Source organism: Falco naumanni, chromosome 13, assembly GCF_017639655.2.
Source record: "Falco naumanni isolate bFalNau1 chromosome 13, bFalNau1.pat, whole genome shotgun sequence".
Lineage (NCBI taxonomy): Eukaryota > Metazoa > Chordata > Aves > Falconiformes > Falconidae > Falco > Falco naumanni.
The window spans coordinates 27424312-27443758 of NC_054066.1; the positions used below are offsets into that span (position 1 = coordinate 27424312).

General features: G+C 40.6%; 1 protein-coding gene across 2 annotated transcripts in view; it reads left to right on the forward strand.

Moving 5' to 3' along the window:
- Nucleotides 1–19447, forward strand: part of PPM1L (protein phosphatase, Mg2+/Mn2+ dependent 1L) — a 108599-nt gene that overhangs the window by 55057 nt on the left and 34095 nt on the right. The gene's annotated exons all lie outside the window — the stretch shown is intronic.

A 19447-nucleotide genomic window follows, 5' to 3' on the forward strand; every position in this document is an offset into this window, starting at 1 on the left:
GAGGGTTGAGAAGTCAGGTGTGTCCATGTTTAGGCAATTGATGATATTCTCTGATTTACAAAGTGCCTCAAGCACCTCTAACTTGTTTTAACTTCTTCATCAAAGGAATCTTTAAAAGTGTCTCTTAAATTTTATCTTCTCTGTAGCAAGCTTTTGGTGGTTGGGCTTCCCTTTTGTCTACCATTTCCCTCCCTGCATATACTTTCTCCTGAAGTAATCCCATTATTCTTTGGCTGCAGTACTATACCAGTATGTTGGCTTCAAAATTGGTTTCAGTCGTCTACACACTGTGTGTCTGCCAGGTTTTTTCCCCCCAATGTTTTCTGGTGATATTTTATTTGTCTCTATCAAGATTAGTTTCTGTTACACCCACAACATTCCCAAATCCTGTTTTATCCTTTTTTTGCTCAGTGTTGGCACCATTTCTTTCAACTGTATTCATGACACTGGGATTCTTTCAGATGTTGTTTTCTCATTCTCTGTTTGTGTCCCAACTTCAGTCGCCAAGAAACAGCCCACTTTTTGGTGCAAAAAGCCTTGACTCCAGCAGTTTCCTGCTCTGAATTATTTTCTCACATTTTTGTCCTGATCTGTCGAGATACTTCAAGTAGCATATTTTTCCATTCTGCTCTTCTCTTTTGGTTTCACTGCAGTTCATCCCTTTAGTATGTACTTCTGCTCAAAACAGTTTACAGTGGCGTTGATAGAGAAGCAGTATTGCAACAGAATTTTGAAAGGCTGGAAATAAAGCTAGAGGGCAGAGTGAGGGGTGATCCAGTAGTTAAGATCATGCAGTGCCTGGAAGGAGCACGTTACCTACATGGGTTTAAAAGCAACTGTATCATTAGATGATATACTGGAAGAATGGGGAAGGTTTAGATACAGTTCAGTTATGAAGTGTAGTAAACAGAGCCAGGTCAAAGATACATCCTTCTAAGAATAACACTGGGGTTCTCCTGGTCTCTGGGATAAAAGGATGAGAGGAGGACTTATGAGAGAAGATTAAGAGCTATGCTTCCACTGCTTTATCTTGCACCACTGTGTGAATATCCCCAAGTAAATGTTAGAGCTGTCTGACTTAGATTTTAGTTCAGAAAGCTCTGGAGAGTCAAGGCAGATTGGCAAGTCAACAGCATAAAGATTATGGCTGATCTGGTTCCTTATGAGTGGGACTCGGCCATGATCCTTGTCTTGGACAACCATTATGAAACCGTCGTGGAAACCCTCAGGTGGGATGGGAATAACTGGGTGAAAAAGATCCAGATGGAATAATTAGCAGCAGGGGGGAAGGGGGAAGAGAATGGCATTAAAGCAAGCAAAATTTCAAGAAAGCAATACTGTCAGTGGTGTTTATGTTCCTGACAGTGATGTGGATGGAGGTGTACAGAAACATGTCAGTAGAGACCCCAGCCCATGAGACCTTACCTGAGAGTCATCCCCAGTTATGCTGCTGATCTGCCTCTTGTTCTGGGCTGTTTTCTTTGATGGCACCTGCATGTTTTGAAATTTTACTTGAAATATGTCTGCTTGTTCATGCCTCTCAGTAAATCAGTTTCTGCTATGCAATCTGTACAGTTTCTTTGCCTCAAACTGTACCGGACATAGTACAAGCTTGGATGTAGGATCTAAGTTTGAGGAACGTGTTGGTTTAATACAAGCACTCTACAGAGAGGAAAAAAAGCTGTTTATTATACAAGGACTTAGAAGTACGTAGTAGCACAGAAATCCATGCACTGCAGGAGAGGTGGAATTTGTAAAGCCTCAGGAGAGCAGATGTCATTGCCTGTTCCGTGCACAGTCCTGTATGTGCCTCTGGTAGCAGTCCAGAGTGTATTGGTGGAGCCGACTTGTGGTACAGAGGTCCAGCTCAGTGTCCTTGAAGCTGTTACATCTTCTGTCAGTTGTGTGGCATGGAAAAAACAACAGGGGAGAGAATAGTGCTTGTGCAGGTGGAGTGCAGGTAATGATGAGCGTGGGGAGAAGGAAATCCAGAGTTCATCCGTCCTCAGGGGGGAAATAGTGAAGTTAGGGGACAGCATGAGTCTGAAAGACAGGGCATAGCATCTTACTAAAGAGACCAAGTGCCTCAGGGTTTGGGGGAAAAAATAATAAGTCAAAAACTGAGTGACAAAAGGAAGATTTTCTACCATCCCTTTTTGCTGAGAAAATAATCTTGATCTCACCAACTTCCTACTATATACCTCAGAGGCTGTCAGCTAACTGAATCAGAAAAACATGAGTAATTTATTCACAAGAGGCAGATATTTCAATGAGGTTTTGAAAGTGAAGGCTGTAAGATAAGCTGCTTGTTAGCCGTGTTAATGTGGTTCACAGGGAACAGCCATATTATACTTAGCTGTTGCTTTTGATGAAAATCTTGAGTAATATTATTCTTCTCACAAGATGCATTATGTGCTGGAGTGCTGAAAAGTGATGATCCAAAAGATGATACTTGTTCCCTGGAGTAAAGGATGCACAACTATTCTTGAGCTGATGGCTGCAGGATATACATAACACACTTTGTAAGAATAACTCCCTTGCAAATAAGCCTGGAAGGAACTTTTCCATGAGCTGTGGCCCTGCACTCACCGAGGAGCTGTGGGGTGATGGTTGTGAGTTGTGGGTCTGACTTCTTAGCCTCTCTACCAGTGTGCTGTGCAACCTTGGCCAAAGCACCTTCTCTGTGTCTGAGATTTCCTTCCTGTGGATAGGACACACCAGGGTGGTGATGGTTCATTTGTCTTCAGTCGAGGCATATGCATGTCAGATTTCAACAAACCGAATATGCCAGGCATGCAGAAAACAGTCCTCCAGATGTACCCAAGTGGAAGGGTTTGGGTTCATGTGCCTGAGGTCAATGGGTCAAAAGCAGCAGTCCAGGTCCAGGCACACTGCCAGCAGTTGTCGTTCTTCAAAACAGCAGTCTCCCCTCAAAATGAATTCACAACTAGCCTTAATGATGTATTGGGTTTCTCTGAATTTCAAATCTGTTTTTCTTTAGAAATGTTGGCTCAGGTTTGCTTAAATTTCTATTTAAACTCCTGGAAGTTAAAGGTTGAATATTTATGGGAACTTTCCAAAATATTAAGCTCTGTTGCATAAGTTGCCTCACTACATACTCCTGATAAAAAGGTATGTGCTTTTTTTGTCTCAAGGCTTGCCATGAAATCTGAAAACTTCAGACTGTGTCACTTTAATATACAAACACGCTCAGCAATACAAAAGGCTTAAAATCAAAGCTGTGCTGTTATCTCTTCAGACCAGGAGCTTTTTCAAGGAGGTTCTAATGCAGAAGCAAAATAACTTCCAGTTGTGTCTTTGAAGTTTTTTGGTGTGATATCATGGACATTTAATCCGTGCTGTGGCTGCTCTTAAAAATCGAAAGAAATTGCAAAGTGAAGCAGTAAGGAAAAGAAGCTGTTTGAAAATTTAATCAGTTTCACTTGATAGAGTCTGCTAGTTCTGTCCCAGTATGGAGAAAACCTGGTCACAGCTACTTTAAGCCTGATGCCACTGAAATGTCCCAGTTTAGGTGTAGTACAGTGTCATGATGTATAGAGATTTAAAAACTACTAAAGTGATGACTACAACATATTCTTTAATGTTATCCTGAGACTCGGAGTGTGTGTTTGTGGTTAGAGTCAATGGAGAGGCAGCTGTCCCCAGCAGTGCTGCTTACTCACTTCTGTAAATCAGCGTATTGTGAAGTTACTTTCCTCCCTTTAGGAAAATGCATTCAAAGTTGCATTGAAATAACTTTACTTATTTCTGAGGGTTTTTTTTTTTGCCTGTGTGTATTTGGTTTTCTGGATCTGTGTTTTGTGGTTTTGTTCCACAATGGCATTAAACTCTGGCAGCTAATGGAGGAAAAGAGGTGTTTGCTGAAACACTGGATCCTAATCCCAGCCACAGGGTTTCAGCAACATGTCATTTGGCTGAATAATTTCCTTGCTCAGCCCCCCTTTCTTCATCTATTCAGTGATGAAAATAGCCTGAAATCTACTTGACCTTCTGCCTTGTTAGTAAGTGTGATTAACAACCCCTTGTCCTAATGAGATACAGAAACAAAATTACTGTGTACTATCATATTTAATTAAATTGTGTTTCAGAAAACTGTCATTTAAATGGTAACTTATATTTCCCTGGCATTGGTTTCTCTTTCCTTCTTCTGACTTCATTCCCCTTTCCTTACTTTTCTCCCTTTAGTTAGTATCCCTTTGTCCTTTTTTCCTTCTCTTTCCTCCTTATTTTCCCTTCTTTTTTGTTTTGATATAAATTGGCTGGTCAGGCACTGAAGTGATATGAAGGATACAGAAATACCTCCAAAGGCAGATGTAATTCTGCTTTGGTTGCTGCCTCCATGAACATGTGCGAGCAAAGCATCGGAGCATGGCAGAGATCCAGGGTGGATAATGGGAACTGAGGGATGTGCAGGAAGGGCAGACACTCCTCAGAGAAAACAAGTGAACAAGTTGGCTCTCCAGATAAGGGTAAGATTGAAAAAGGAGGTGGAAAAACCCAAAGGCTTCTCCTGAACTCTGCATCTCTTTGCTGGTGGTCCACTGCCTTTGCAAATGCCGGGTGAGAAGGCATCAAGGGCGAACGTGCTGCAGACAGCCACATTGCTCTGCTCTGCCACCATTGCAGCCCTGTGGCACAGTGCCCTGGGTCGTCACACCTCGGTCTGCACGCTTTGCTTTCCAACCCAACACAAACTTCTCTCTGTGTGCAGGTGCTGCCCACATGACAGATGGGCTCTGTGCATGCATCTACCAAGAGCATTAGCTGGTCCCCATGTGCTTACAGGCATTTGGGCTCAATAAGCAAAGATGTGTTGATCACACAGGCAAATGAAAGTCTTTGTTTATTCTTTAAATATGTGCATTTTTAGAGGGAAGAAAAAATAACATCCAAGCATTGGTGTTTATCCTAACTGGAGGCCTGATTTATGCCTCTCCTTCTCTCAAGGGTACTGCTCTCAGTGTTTATGTAGTGAAATGGCACTAGAAAATGAACATGCTTTGGAAACTATTTATGAATTCGAATTGGCTGCTTTTCTGTTTAATGAAGTCCCTGTCTTTGAGTCTGTGCCATTTAATTAAGTGGTTTATATAATTACTCGCTGTCATCAGTTCTGTCCACTCTGGAAGGTTTGAGTTTTCTTACTGAAGGTGTTCTATTTAATGCTGGTTTGTAAGTCCTTCAACTTCGGAGACAAAACAGAACACAAAAATGCAGAATCCCAAGGTAAAGACACTTCCTGTAGCAGGGCAGACTGAGTTAGGTGGGATGAGATGCTGCTAAGGCTGTTCTGTTTTTTCCTCAGTTGCTGATGTACCAAAACTTTCTCCTATTCCTCCTTTTAGGAAGAGGAGCTGCAATCCAATCTCTGTGTCAATACAGACAACATCTGTGTGCTTTTGGCAGAGTACCTAGCCTGGCTCTTTCTTTGCTATAATCCTGGAGATATTTTGGGTTTATGAAAGTTCTGGCATTCTTTACATGCAGGTAGTACCTCTTCGTGCCCTCAGTGGCTGCTTTGTCTAACAACATTCGTAGCAGTGGAGTCACTAAAGCATCTCCTGCTTCAGAGCCGTCTCTGCATCCTTACCTATTTGAGCTGTTAATGTGTGTTGCTCATGAGAGGGAAAGTTTCCGTCTCAGCAGCGGTTACTTTGGTGGCAGTGTAGAGATTTCAGAGTAACCTGGTTCTCCATGAGAGTTTGAGTGGTGTCTTCCTTCTAACTAAATGGAGACCCCTGTGTGGAGCACATGTACGGTTTTTCCACTTGACCTTAGCTTTGATAAACTTCAGACAGAGCCTTGCTTTTCCCGCTGTAAACTTCTGGGGTTACTTAAATTGTTTTCCTTTTTGTTGTTGTTTTCTTGAACCCTCAGATGTTCTCTTGTTTCTCAAATTCCAAGTGTAAGAACTCAACATAGTATTCCATTAAAAATTCCATAATAACTTTACTACAATAAATCCTTATTATTCCTCTATTTATACATCTTAGGATTCCAGTAGACTTCTTAAACACTATATTGTACCATAATCTTATGTTTCAGCTGCTTATCACCCACATGATCACAAAGTCTGATGGGCAAGAAAAATCTTTTTTCCTGGCAGACTGGTGTTACAGTAGCACACACAGAGAGGAGACAAAAGTTTTCTTTATTCTTGAATGGCATTGGATTAGTTTTATGTAAACTGTGAATGCAGTGCTTTCCTCACTAGCTCCCAGCTCATTATTTGCAACGTGGGTCAATACAGTGGCCTTTTTCAAATCTGAAGCAAGAAGAGGACCTAAGCAAAAGAACCATAATTGCATTTAAACAGAGCTCATTGAATCTTGTAGTTGTTATCTTCACAAATTTTAATTCCCATATGCATCACTAAAAGAAAATGTAATCAGGCCCCAGCAGTAAATTGTTTAAAGGACTACACGGCCACATTTTCCTCATTAACTGTTTGTGTGCGGGGTTTGTTCCAGCTTTTGAAGAGACAGCGGGGGACTCCAGTAAATACAGCTGGAACAAATTGCAGTTGTGTCATCTATTCATTAATCCCTCCAGCTCCTCAGAATGAACGGCACAGCAGAACTACTTGGATTAACCCTGAGGCTCTGCAGCTTCATGTACTTTCTCACACTGAAGTGGTTTATCTTGCCTCTTATCTCCTCATCGCAGCATCAGATGTAACATGGGGCTCATTATTAATGTGATTTCTTAATACAGAATTTTTATAAGGTCACTCATAAGAGAAATAGGGACCTAAATGAAGGCTTAAGAACTGTTGCCAGCATTAGACTTAGGCTGTTTAGTAAAAGCCTTATCAGGACAGGACTTGGCTGTTGGGCTCCAGGGCACAACATCTGGTCAAAGCTTCTGCTCCAGAACAGAAGTAGGTGATGTGCAGCCTGCTGCTGCAGTGTTTTGGATTTGCTGGGTCTCTAAGGTGGTGACATGCAGGTGATTTATGATTGCGGAAGGCAAAATAATAGTACTTTATATGTTGACACTCCACAGTTATTTGAAAATCCCTGTCTATTTTCTGCTTGCTGAGCTTTGGAGTTTTGAAACTGTACTGGAATAATTTACAGAAATATTTCATTCAGGATCACTGGACTCAGTATTGGGAAAAGGAGCAATGGGAACCTTAGAGGTACCCTCATTCGTGGGGGGAAAATATCCCCAGAGCAGAAGGGTGCGAACCAGCGTGTGTCATGATACTGTGCTTCCCCTATTCTTTTACATCCATTATAAAAGCCCTTTTACATTTGCTTTTTAGAATGAACCATACCCGTCTTCCACACAGCTATAAAAGTGTAAGGCAGAAGGGCAGGACTTTTATTTACCTTCTTCCATGTCCTAGACCCTGAGGAGTGACTTAGACTGGCATCTGTGCACCTGCCTTTCTGCATGAGAGCCTGTAAATACAGGACAGCTTTGTATGAGCCATCTGTACAAATTACTTCAGCTAAAGTAATGGTCAGGACTGCAGTGAGCCTTGGCCTACCAGTCCTGACCAGCATCCCTCTGAGCAGGCTTCACACCACACAGTCAAACAGATGGCGGGTAGCAAAGGACACAAGCAATAGTGGTATGTTTCTGCACTGTGCATCATAAGAAATTCAAATTCCCAGCTTTATATAAGGTATCTTGTGTGCTGGTCTCTTCATCCATCACCTGATAGCAATGCCTTGCTCCAGCATGGAGACATCCCAGTAAGTGCAAGTGCTCTGCGTGTGCAGTCCCCGCTCTGCGTGGCCAAGGTAGTACTGAGCTGAAGCTATTTAAGGAAGTGTTTGCTGAAACTGTGACTTTTACAAAGGGAACAGCAATGTCTTGTTCCTTATCTTCATTCCCTAGATGAGTTAAATTATTTGGAATACTTCTTTTTTTGGGGAGGGTGGGCGTGGGGGTGGGGGGTGCAAGGGGCAGTTAGAATAAGAATCTAAAATAGAATACAGGCTTCTGACCAGATGGTTGAATTTTGATAAAATTCTGAGCAGGTGAATATAGAGTCTATTTGGTCTCCTGCATAACAAACTGATTCTTAGAGTGTTTCAGCCCAGACCAAACCTTTCTATTTCCTGTGATGATCTCTGCTTGGCAGACAGTGATGTCTCTAAATCAGGAGAGGCCATTTAGACTGAAATATTCCGCTGTACTCACTCTTCCTTTGCTTGGAGGGAGAGAACAATGGCAAAGAAAGAATACTTCTTGCTATTTAATTGAGTCTAAGAGGCTATAAATACATTTTTCCTTCAGCTAAAGTAGTAGAATGAAAGGCTTCTGAAAAAACTGATTCTTCATAAACCAGCTCATATCCTGCTACTCTTTGGAAAGGCATCTGCAACAGGAACACCTGTGGAAATCCCCTAGAGTAGTTTTAAGGCACTTTAATTGCTGATGAAGGCTTTCATTTCAGGATCTGCATTGATGCAAGGTTACAATTGCAAAGTTTTAAGCATCAGTTTCTCGGGGATTGCACAAAGTTGTAGTCATTTTGCAAATCTGATTTTTTTCGCTTTCTATGTTGAACCTGATGAGCTCAGTAAAATACAAAATGGAGTATTTTTCTGTATCCAAAAATGTTTGATGCTTAGCTTACAAAATGAGCAGTTCAATACTCTTGTGAAGTTAGTTGGTTTTATGACATTTCAAACATTATTTTCAGTGTTATTTCTTTCTCTCACTTCTGCTTTTTTATGCCAATATAAAAAAAAAAAGATCCTCCATTGCTTCAGTTTGATTATAGTAATATAAAAAAATGTTTCAATTCGTCCTGGTTGGGTAAAATTTTTCTGGCAGGTCTTCAGTAGCTGTATAGGCATTTATATTTAGTAATCACTCGCGACCATAAATTGTAATTTGGGACTAGATTTTTTTGCACTGTTAACTGGTAATGGACAAGTATTTGCATGCGTTTTTAAACCTTTTTTAACATTTCCTTATTTAATATTCAGCTCATCTATGTTAATAGTTACAAGCAATTAGCATAAAAATTCAGTTAAATCTTGAAATACCTATTTTTTTTTAGTACTTCATTCAAACATATTTTGCTTTGTTCCATTAGCTAAATCATGCCTTTTGGCAAATAGAGATATTAGTCTCATATGCCAAATACTAATGTCCTTTACATATGGCCATATGGATATGGTAGTCATAATTATTGCGTGTCTTTTGTGCCTGTGCTTGTGTGTCTTCCAGGATTTATGAAATACATCACTTTTACAATAATACTCAGCTTCCTGTTTGTTAAAACTAACAGGAGTGTTATAAAATAAATGCTCTGTCTGTGGCTAATTTTCGGTTCATTTTACCCACTAATCTTAATTCTTCTCCTAAAAAAGGCATGAATAATAATTGCCTTCCTAGCACAATTAAGATTCAGAGTTTGTGTCTGGTTATATGCAATTTAAGTGCTAATGCATTTTCTTTTACTAGGGTAATAATTCCTCTTATTCTCATTATTCTTTATAGATTTACTAAACATTTTTTGGGTGCATATATGTAGTTGTCTAAACAGTCAGAATAAATATTCTAGGTGAAGTAGCCATCCCACTGTATTATCTACAAATATTTTCACAGTCAGAGGGGGTCTGGGTTTGGAGGTGTCTCTGGAGACCAGCCAGTCCAGCCTTTGCTGCAGCTGGGGCTAGCTGGAGCAGGTTGCTCAAGAACATGTCCAGTTGGGCTTTGACTGTCTCCAAGGATGGAGACTCCACAGCCTCTCTGGGCAACTTGCCTGTGTTTGACACTGCTCACCACAAAAAGAGTTTTTTCTTCGGTTTAAGTGGAATTTCATGTATTTCAGTTTGTGCCCAATGGTTCTTGGCCATTCACTGGGCTGAGCAGAACCTGGCTCTATCATTTGTGTTTGTACACAAATCCCCCTAAGGATCCCCCTAAGCCTGCCCTCTGCTGAACAGTCCCAGACCTCTTACACTCTCCTTGTATGACAGATGCTTCAATCCCTTGATCATCTTCTTGTCCCTTCACTGGACTCACTCCAGTATGTCCCTGTCATGTACTGGGAAGCCCCTCGCTGGACCCAGTACTCCAGATGCATCTCACCGGAGCTGAACAGAGGGGAAGCATCACCCCTCAACCTACTGGCAAGGCGCTGCTTAATGCAGCCTGTTGTGCTGTTGGCCCTCTTTACTGCTAGGACACATTGCTGTCTCGTGGTGATCTTGTTGTCCACCAGGACCCTCCAGGTCCTTCTTCAACCAGCTTTCCAGCTGGTTGGCCCCCTAGTGTGTACTGGTGCTTGGGGTTGTTCCTCCCCAGGGGCAGGGCTTTGCAGTTCCCGTTGTTGAACTTGATGAAGTTCCTGTTGACCCATTTCTCCAGCATGTCCAGGTCCCTCTAAGTGGCAGCGCATCCATCTGGTGTATCAAGTGCTCCTCCTAGTTTTATATCATCTGTGAAGTTGCTGAGCGTGCACTCTGTCCCATCATCCAGGCTCATTAATCAGAATATACTCGATTTCCTTGTGAGTAGGATTCCACTTCATGGAATCTAAGCATTTGATTGTTTTAACTATGAACCAAAGCATTTGATTGTTTTCATCAGTAATAATAGTTCTCATAGTGGTTAGCCAAATCTTACGAGAAGAACATGTGTTTTGACTTGATGTACATGCTATTTTGAATACTTTCAAATCAATAAGGTATGTATTAAAGGGATTAAACTTGGGTTATGTGATAGACTTTGGGATAATTATAAATAGAAATTGTTCAGTGGGTATATTCATATGGAGAGCCATCCTGGCTCTTATAGGTATGTGACTTATTCTTATCAGAGATTGGAGAAGGGATAAATAATGATGTTCAATTAAAGATCCAGAGAAATTTGACTCATTTCTTGGGTGAAGACATGTAAGCATGCATTTCAGTATAATCCACTATCTAGTGGTGCGCAGTATAAGTCGTAAAAGATTTAGGGACTGCATGAACTGCACATGAGATCTCAAGGCAGTGGTGAGCCAATAAGCATAATGCAAATGGTTAATGAAAGTAAGGACGTGGTTTTGGTATTAGTAAGTCTTCCTCCGTGGTGTGTTGCCTTACTGTGATGATTACCCCTAAAGAACAATGTTGGAAAATGTGCTCAAAGGAGAACCATATGAATGCCTGAAAAGATTAGAAAGGGTGCGTCATAATGTGACATGTAATAATGTGCCATTCAATGAGTTCCATCTATGGAATTTATCAATGAGAAGATAATGGGGTGATTTGATCAATTTGCATGTATTTACATGAGAAAGAGGAATGTAGGTGAGCAGACATTTTACTTGATTCAGTGGCTGAAAGTCATAGATAATAGCAGATTCAGATTGGAAATAATGTGAACATTTTCTGTAGCATGTGAATTTCTCCTCTAACAGTAAGGATAATTAACTTCCAAGTGCTGTGGAAGATTCTCTGTCTCTGAAATAGTAATTCTGAAAAATATGCAACTTATTCATTCAAACAATGAGACAGGGAAGTCCTACGGTCCTGATTCAAGATGCCAGACAAGATAATCATAATGCTCCCCCTTGCCCTGATAAAATTAATCTTCTAATTAGACGTCCAGATTCCAGAGCACTCCTTGTAGCTCTGCCAATTGCAGTGAAATCTGACAAATGTCTCTGTGCTTTGTTTCTTTCCTCGTCTGTAAAATGAGTAACTGCTTGCCTATATCACATGGAACCTATTTTTGTTAATTTTAATTAATTAATTAAAATCAATTATTAAAAAAATTACTTGTACGTGTATTTCACTAACCACTCCCTCATTGGAAGATGGAAAATAATTGTTCTGTATTTACTCTCACCTCTTCTGATCCATATCCTAGATTAACGAGTACCATGCCAACATTCGGTGCATGCACACTGCAGTGGCACACATTTCTATATGACTAATGGTGGGGGGAGTGGGAGGGAGAACAGAACTTGTAATTTTTCCATTACAAATTTCGTTGACTTGCTTCTCATTCTAGGACATTTAAGTAAGTCTATTTAAGAAGTGAATGACAAGTGCTGTCTTAGGGAAAAAACTAAAAAGCATAATTTAAAGCCATAAGTCATCATCATTTTTTATTTTTATCGTTTCTGTTTGGTGATAGGATTATTTGGATTGCTTGTAGCCATAAATCCACATATAGACTGTGTCAAAGAAGATCAAGCTCTCCATGCTCAAAGCATGAAGTCAGAGCAAAGCTCCCCAACAGATGGCCTTTTCTTTCCATTTCATGGACACTAGTTCTCACTGGGCAATTCATTATTTTCTACAGTTGAAGCAGCTGTGGATTACTGTAATTATGTATTTAATATATCTCTGACAATCCAGTATGAATACTAATTTGAACTTTATACATCTCCTTGGAATCAGGTTAATTTTCTCATGATTATATAGCTTCTGATTAACTAAAGATGTTTGTGAGGCTAATATTTTTCCTGCTACAGAAATAAATTGTGCATGGATTGCAAAATAATAGTGGTGTTTTCAGTGTTCAGTCTTGCTGAAAGTCCTAGGAGAGAATTTCTGAGTTCCCCAAACATTTTCAGATACCATGCTTTTGCTAATAACCTTGTTTTAAATTGTGAGTTTGGCTTTCCTAGGATACATATTGATCAATAGTAAATTATTTTCTTAAATAATTATTTTGGAGAAAAAAAGACACTTTTTAATAGAAAATAATAGGCCAGGTGCACCAGAAGTTTCTATTACAGGAAAACTCTACTAACAGGTTTCTTTAGGCATGTTTGTCCTTTAAACAGTTCCTTGCTTTAGAGGGCAAAATGTTTGTCTTGGTGCCATTTGTAGATCTTGTATTATCCTCTTGAGAGTAGATTATGTTTTGCTATCGTATGTTTTCCTTTTGAATAACTATTCATAGCTTCATGTCCTTATTCCAAGAGGTTTGCCTCAGCAAAATCTCACTGACTACAGTGGAGTTATTTGTGGTTCATGCTGATGAAGGAGAGGCATCTGATCCTAAATACCATGTGTGAGATGTGGGAGTCAGGGCTGATATACGTATATTTCTCTGAAATCAGTTGAAGTGGCACATGTGGGCCTGGAGGCAGAATTTTTGTGTCTGCTTCAATCAACACCAGCCTTTCCTGCATTGTAGTGTGAATAAGTTGAGAAGGTGGTTTGTCTGCAGTAAGTTTAGCTCTCAGGAAGGCAGGAACCCAAAGTATATGCTTTAACCGTTTCCTTCCTATAGTATGTATCTGACAGGGCATCAGGATGCCAAGAAACAACTCTTGAAATGACAGTAAAATAGGAAAAAATACTTACTACCTGTGCTGCACCAAGTCTGAAAACAGGGTGGCTAGACAGAGGGAATATGCTCATAAAGTTGTCCTGGTTCACCCCTGGAAGAAAGGACATCTCTATTAGAATGAGGTGGGTCAGGGGGAGATTGACCTTCAGATCTTTTATTTAATCTGGGATGTGATTTCATTAACCTAGCAATCTGATTTTAGAGCAATACATATATAAAAAAGTATTTTTTGTACTGTAATTTTTAAAAATAGACAGGAAAGCCTTATGCCATTGCTACAAAAAAAACATTTCTTGTCCACAACCTTATCATGCCATGGTTTTTCCCATCCTATTGGGAGATATCTAATAAGTGCACTGTTCCTAGAATAATGAATTGTGTGGGTGTTTTTCAGGTTTCTTAAAAGATATGGGTCCAGAAACCTGTATGTAAAATTATTTTTGCTACGGAGTACTACTAGTCTGAAATATGGAATGTGAAATTCCAAATGGGATCATTATGTATTTCAAATAGCACCTCTAGTTGAAATCTTTTCTGTGAGCATTGAAATGATTGAGCTGTGAATGAAGGTCGGATTCTGGCAGTGACAGGCATCCGTTCCCTGGAAGCACCAAACACACGCGTTGGGTCCAAAGCGACTCTGGAGATGCATCTTAATCCTGGAAGAGTGTCTGAAATGCTTGATCTGCATGGGATTCAGTGTACTAATTTACATGGTAGGCTATTTCTCTGGGATCCCCTAAGGCTTAAGAGAGTAGCATGAAAGATTTGTCTACGCTGATGATGTGATCAGTGGTACTCAGACTTTTAAGCACGGGCGTGTTTGCTGGAACAAGCAAGGGAGCATTTGCTCCCTAGACTGCAGTTGACAGGAACTGAATTAGCAGGTCTCCTTACACCTTGAGAGAACCACTTTGCTCTCTGCATCTTACAAATCTTGGTGCTTTCATGTGCGTAGAAATCATTTGATCTTTTATCCCATTTTTTAGGCATCAAAGTTAAACTGACTAGTCTGTAATTCCATTTCTCTCCCTTTATATTATTTTAAAAGTAGCCCCGATATTTGCCCTTTCCAAATAGCATCTCGCCATCCTCTGTGAATTTTCAAAGACAGAGGTCATTAAAGAGATTGTTTCAGCCCATTACCTATGTATACCTGAGTGAATTTCATCTGGCCCAGCCAGATGGAAAATATCTAATCTTTATAAGCACTTTCCAGCGTGTTCTTTCCCTATTCTGTCTTGAGAACTTGGTTATTTGCCTCTGATATTAGCTGCTAGTTGAATGCAACAAGGTAAAGATAGTGAGTACTGTGTCAAAAACCCACATTAAATACTTCAGCTTTTATGGCATAATCTGTCAATATCTTTTCTACTCTGCTGAGCAGCAGAGCAACATTTTGCCTGTTTTTTTTTTCTTTTATAACAAATGAACTTACAGAATTTTTTCTTGCTACCTTGGCTAGCTCCAAGTCATTTTTTTCTTTAGTCTCCACTTGTTTCTCAGTGTTTGTTATTCTTTTATGCTCACATACTATTCTGACTGTGTATATGTGTCCTTCTCGAGTCTGAGATCACTGAGCAGCTTGTGGCTTAGCCAGGTTAATTCCTGGGCGTTTTCTGCATTGGGATAGTTTTCATTCACATAATTTCTCTAAGGAAACATTTGGTCCCATACCTTCTTTTCTCCTTTGATGTGCAGCTGTTGGTCTTTTTGTACTGCGAAGCCTCAGAGATCTTTAAGTGTCCTTACTTTAAAGTCCTTTGTCTTTATTATGTTGTTTTCTCCCTGAAGAATTAATCAGCACTTTCATGCAAATTGTCTTTTGCCTTGCTTATCTTAGGGGGCTTCTCTGTGCTGGAACATCCCTCACCCAGGCTATGTTTTTTGCTGCTATTACCAACACACTCCAAGGTTGCTGGACAACCTGTGCTCTGAATAATTTCCTATAACATATCTGAGTAGTTGCAGTACTTCATTACATCTTGTGCTTTGGTCAATTATTCCAGTTCCTGGTTAAAAACCCCCAACTTCTTGGTTTTTCATTCAGTATCTGATGGACCTGTGCTATGGTAGTGCCCTCTGCTTCTCTTTTTTACATGATGACTTTTGTCAGGGCTGTCTCCCTTTTACAGACTGGACCTAAAAGAGCAAATACTCTCTTGATGTGCAGGGCGCTTCCTTATTTCCATGGCCTCTTTTCTTAGTAAGTTATCTGTATTAGTAATCTAGTCTTGTGAGTTATTTACCGAGCTTCTCTTACTGCCCATTTATATTATAGTTTTGATACTGTACTGATTTCCTCCCAGCTCCTTTTGTGTATTCTCCACAAGTCTTGTGGAGATGTCTAATACAGTCCATAGATCAATCCCACTTTGCTCTTCATTGTGTTTCCTTCCCATGAGATTATCATGGCCAACACTATCTTCCATAGGGTTTACACCCATGTTCAGTTGTTGTACCCCCCTCAGGCTTTTATTTGTCAAACTCACTTGATCCTGCTTAAAAAATATTTTCCCTGAGCTAAACCAAGAGGTGAACAAAGCTGAAATTCCTCTTTTCATAAGGTGAACTCTGTTCTTGCCCAGCAGTTCATGGTGTGTTGTCTCTGAAGAAGGAAACTTGTCATAGCGACCTGTGTGTCTTTGGAAGGGAGGGAAATGTGTGAAAAGATAGGCAGCAAGATGTGATAGAGGAATCTGGATGGGTTTTGAAATCCTTCATTGGTGTACGTGCTACACCAGCAATACCACACTCTAAAGTGGATCCTGTATTTTCCTGTGATCTCTGAATGTTTGCAGTAACTGGGCAGGCAGAATGAATTGTCCCAAGAATATTAAGACCATAAATTTGTGTTTTCCCTCCTTCCCCTGTAAATCATAAGAACTGCTGCAGAGTGCAGGTCTGAGGCAATAAAGTCTCTGTCTTCCATTTTTTAAATTGGAAATCTGTGTTTATAAATAATGGCCATTCCATCTAATTAAATCCTTCAGTTGCTTATGTGCCAGTGTTCTGATCTTCCCATAGCTCTCGTTTGCATTGCTTGTTTTTCATGGGGTTTTGAAGCTGCTTAACACTTGCCATCTTAATTAATTTATTTTGTCATAGAGTACTCCAGTCACTTCTTGCATGTTTACACACATGCTGTGTAGGTGCATCTTCTCTGTGTGCAAACATCTGCATGGGGAGACACATAATTCAGGAGCCAGTCCTGATGCTCCTCCTAGCCAACCCCACCGAGGGGTGAGCAGCAAGCAGATTCCCAGGGCGTTGCCACTTAGAGAGGGTTTTCCACTGAACAGTGTTTATCAGCCAGTAGCACAGTTTAATGAGACCTGCATGAGTGTTCCAAGTGCCAGAAATATGCAAGGTCCCTGCATTTGCTTTGGTGAAAACCTGAATTTTAAAGGTCAGGTGGGTTGGTGAAGCCAGGCTGTGGGACATGCTGAGCTGTAGCAGCCTGTAGAACATGATGAGGATGTGCAAGGATGCAACTGTCCCCTGCGGCTGTGGTAGCCTTCCAGACGCCAAATACTCTACTGAATGTAACTGTGTAAGGAGACTGCTTTGTCAAGGTGCTACTTGATTTTTGAAGTAGCTTCATAAAAAAGCCTTTAATTAACTGGTTTAGGTCTTTGCTTCCTCACATACAGTGGTGCTCCCAGAAGGATGCACTTCAGAAAAGCAGAACAAATTTTAGTAGGCAGTTAGCATAATTTATAAAATGTCAATTTGTATTGGATATATATTAATTAAGAATTAAAAAAAGTGGGCAAATTTGAAAGTTAAAGACAGATGCTGGCTGCATCTAAGGTTCAGGTTACTACATAGTGAGGCATTTCAGCATTTCCTGATGTGATTTTTATGTAGGGTTTTTTTTAATGAATAGATAAAAATGTGGTATTTGTGTGTGTGTGTGAATAAGCACTGCAAGTGTATTTCACTGTATGTAGATGTTTTAAAACTTATTCTCTATATGTGGAATATTAGTTTTCAATGGTAGGATGAAATTCCCTATAGCCAATTAAGGTGTTAAAGTCAATCTTTCATTTAATTTGGAGAAGGGTGCTTCACATTGAAAACAGATCCACAAGGGATGCTGCAGTTACAATTTTATAAAAGAAAAGGATAAATTTCTACCAGAAAATAGGAGGTTATTGTGACCAAGAGAGGTAGTCGTTCAGCAATGTGCATTTCTGCAAAGCTGTTGTTTTGAAGCAGCGATCTGTGGGAAGGTGCCTGCGTGAGCAGGACCACCATTTCTTTTGTATTTCTCACTGCTGCAGTGCCTATGGCTCCAAGTTGCTTTCTCAGAGGGGTGGTGATGAGGAAGGCTGACCAGAAAATATTGTACCACTAGTTGTACCTATAATTAATGGCTGAGGCCAGGCACTTTCCAGGAGCAGCTACATTTGTAATTCCTTCCTGCAGGAGTAAGAGGGACCATAGGGAGGAGAAGGATGAAGCTATTTTGAAACCTCAAAGTACTGAAATGGGTTTATTTCCCCTTAACTTCCACCTGTGACACAAATATATATTAATGAAAATAGATATCCTGAGAGCGAGGGGACCCCTGTGCTGGCTGGTGGAGGAGCGGCCGAGCTGTTGGTGGGCTGCCCAGGGGGTGGGATGCTCTGCCGGCAGGCTGCCCGTGAGCAGCATCCTGGCAAACGGGTCTCTGGACCGTGACCTGCTCCGAGGTCCATGTGGGACGGGTGCAGGGGGCGTTTCTGATCTGGTCAATGAGTGTTGTGGTCTGTGTGGTGAGAACTGCGGCAAGATGGAAGAGCATGGAAATGGTGGAAGTCTTTCTTTGATAAATGTTGTTTATTTTTTATTCACCCAGTACAGTTAGCTTCTTGGTTTCTTTAATTGCAAGCACATGCATAAACATGCGCTCACACCCTCACGCTTTTTATTTTTTAATATTCCAGGTACTGGGAGTAACTTTTTAAAACCAAGATAGAATTGCTTTTGTACTGAATAGAATATAGTACTATCTGTCTCATCGCTGCAGTGCAGCTAAGGACGTAATTACTCAGATGTAGCTGATCACCTTTCTTGCTGGAAAAAGAGAGGAGTTTGTATCAGTTTCATCATTGCTTTACAGTTTAAATCTTTAATCTAGATGTAATTTGAAAGGCAGTGGGCTAAGCAAGTGTTGGCTTTTGCTTCTCGCTGAGGGGGAGAAACCCCGCCTGTGAGATCACACTTGAAGTAGGTGTAATCCTCTGCCTCGATGTCTATGGAAAAATTTGCCAGTTGGGCTGCACGTGGCTGGCAATGGCTGTCCGTCACACCGACTGCGGCTGATGGGCCGGATGGTTTTCCCATCTGCTTGTACCCATCTGTCTCCTGATTTTCCCTTGGGCTGCAAGATCGTTGGGACAGGACGGGTATTTTTCCTTACATGCTTACAGCCAGTAATATATAAATATTCACATAGCTGGCACTGTATTTCAGGAAATGAATATGTATAAATTATTCTTTTGTTTTCTGCTTTTTAAAGTTGCTGCCTTGGGAAGAGCACAAAAATACTCCCCTGCAGAGTAAAAACCTCTTCTCAAAGGAAACACTAACCACAAGTGCCTGAACTTGGACTAAAATAATTGGTGTATCTTTTGGCCTTCCCTTGGAAGAAAATCACTATTACAAAGTAACATTAAGTATGCTGTACTCGTGTGGAGAGTTTGTTTGGTTTTTCTAGAATAATTTCATTTGTCTCACATGGCTTAGCTTGCAGAAAAATTGAACACAACTTTAGTGATATTTTAAGGTTGCAATTTAATTGGCAGTTGACTTTGGAAAACTAAATATAAATCCAGGAACAGCCTGTTGCTGAGTAGAGGTAACTTCTGGTCAGTCCCAGGCCTGAAATAATATGACCTTGTTATCATTTATTTTTCTCTTTTGTCTTGAGGTTGGCAGGAAAGCTGGAGCAGGGCAGCAGCCTGGGCTACATTCTCCCTTTTCCAGTTCCATTTGTATCAGAGATGGAAAGCAGGAAAAACCAACCCCAAATCTGTGCCAGAAAGAGGGACTTTCTAATTATCCATTATAGGGGGAGTGTAATACTCGCAGGAGAGGGATGCTAATGCTTAAAAACCAGAAAGCTATCTTGCGTTGGATCTCCTTAGGGTGTCTGAGCCCAAGCCCCGAAGGA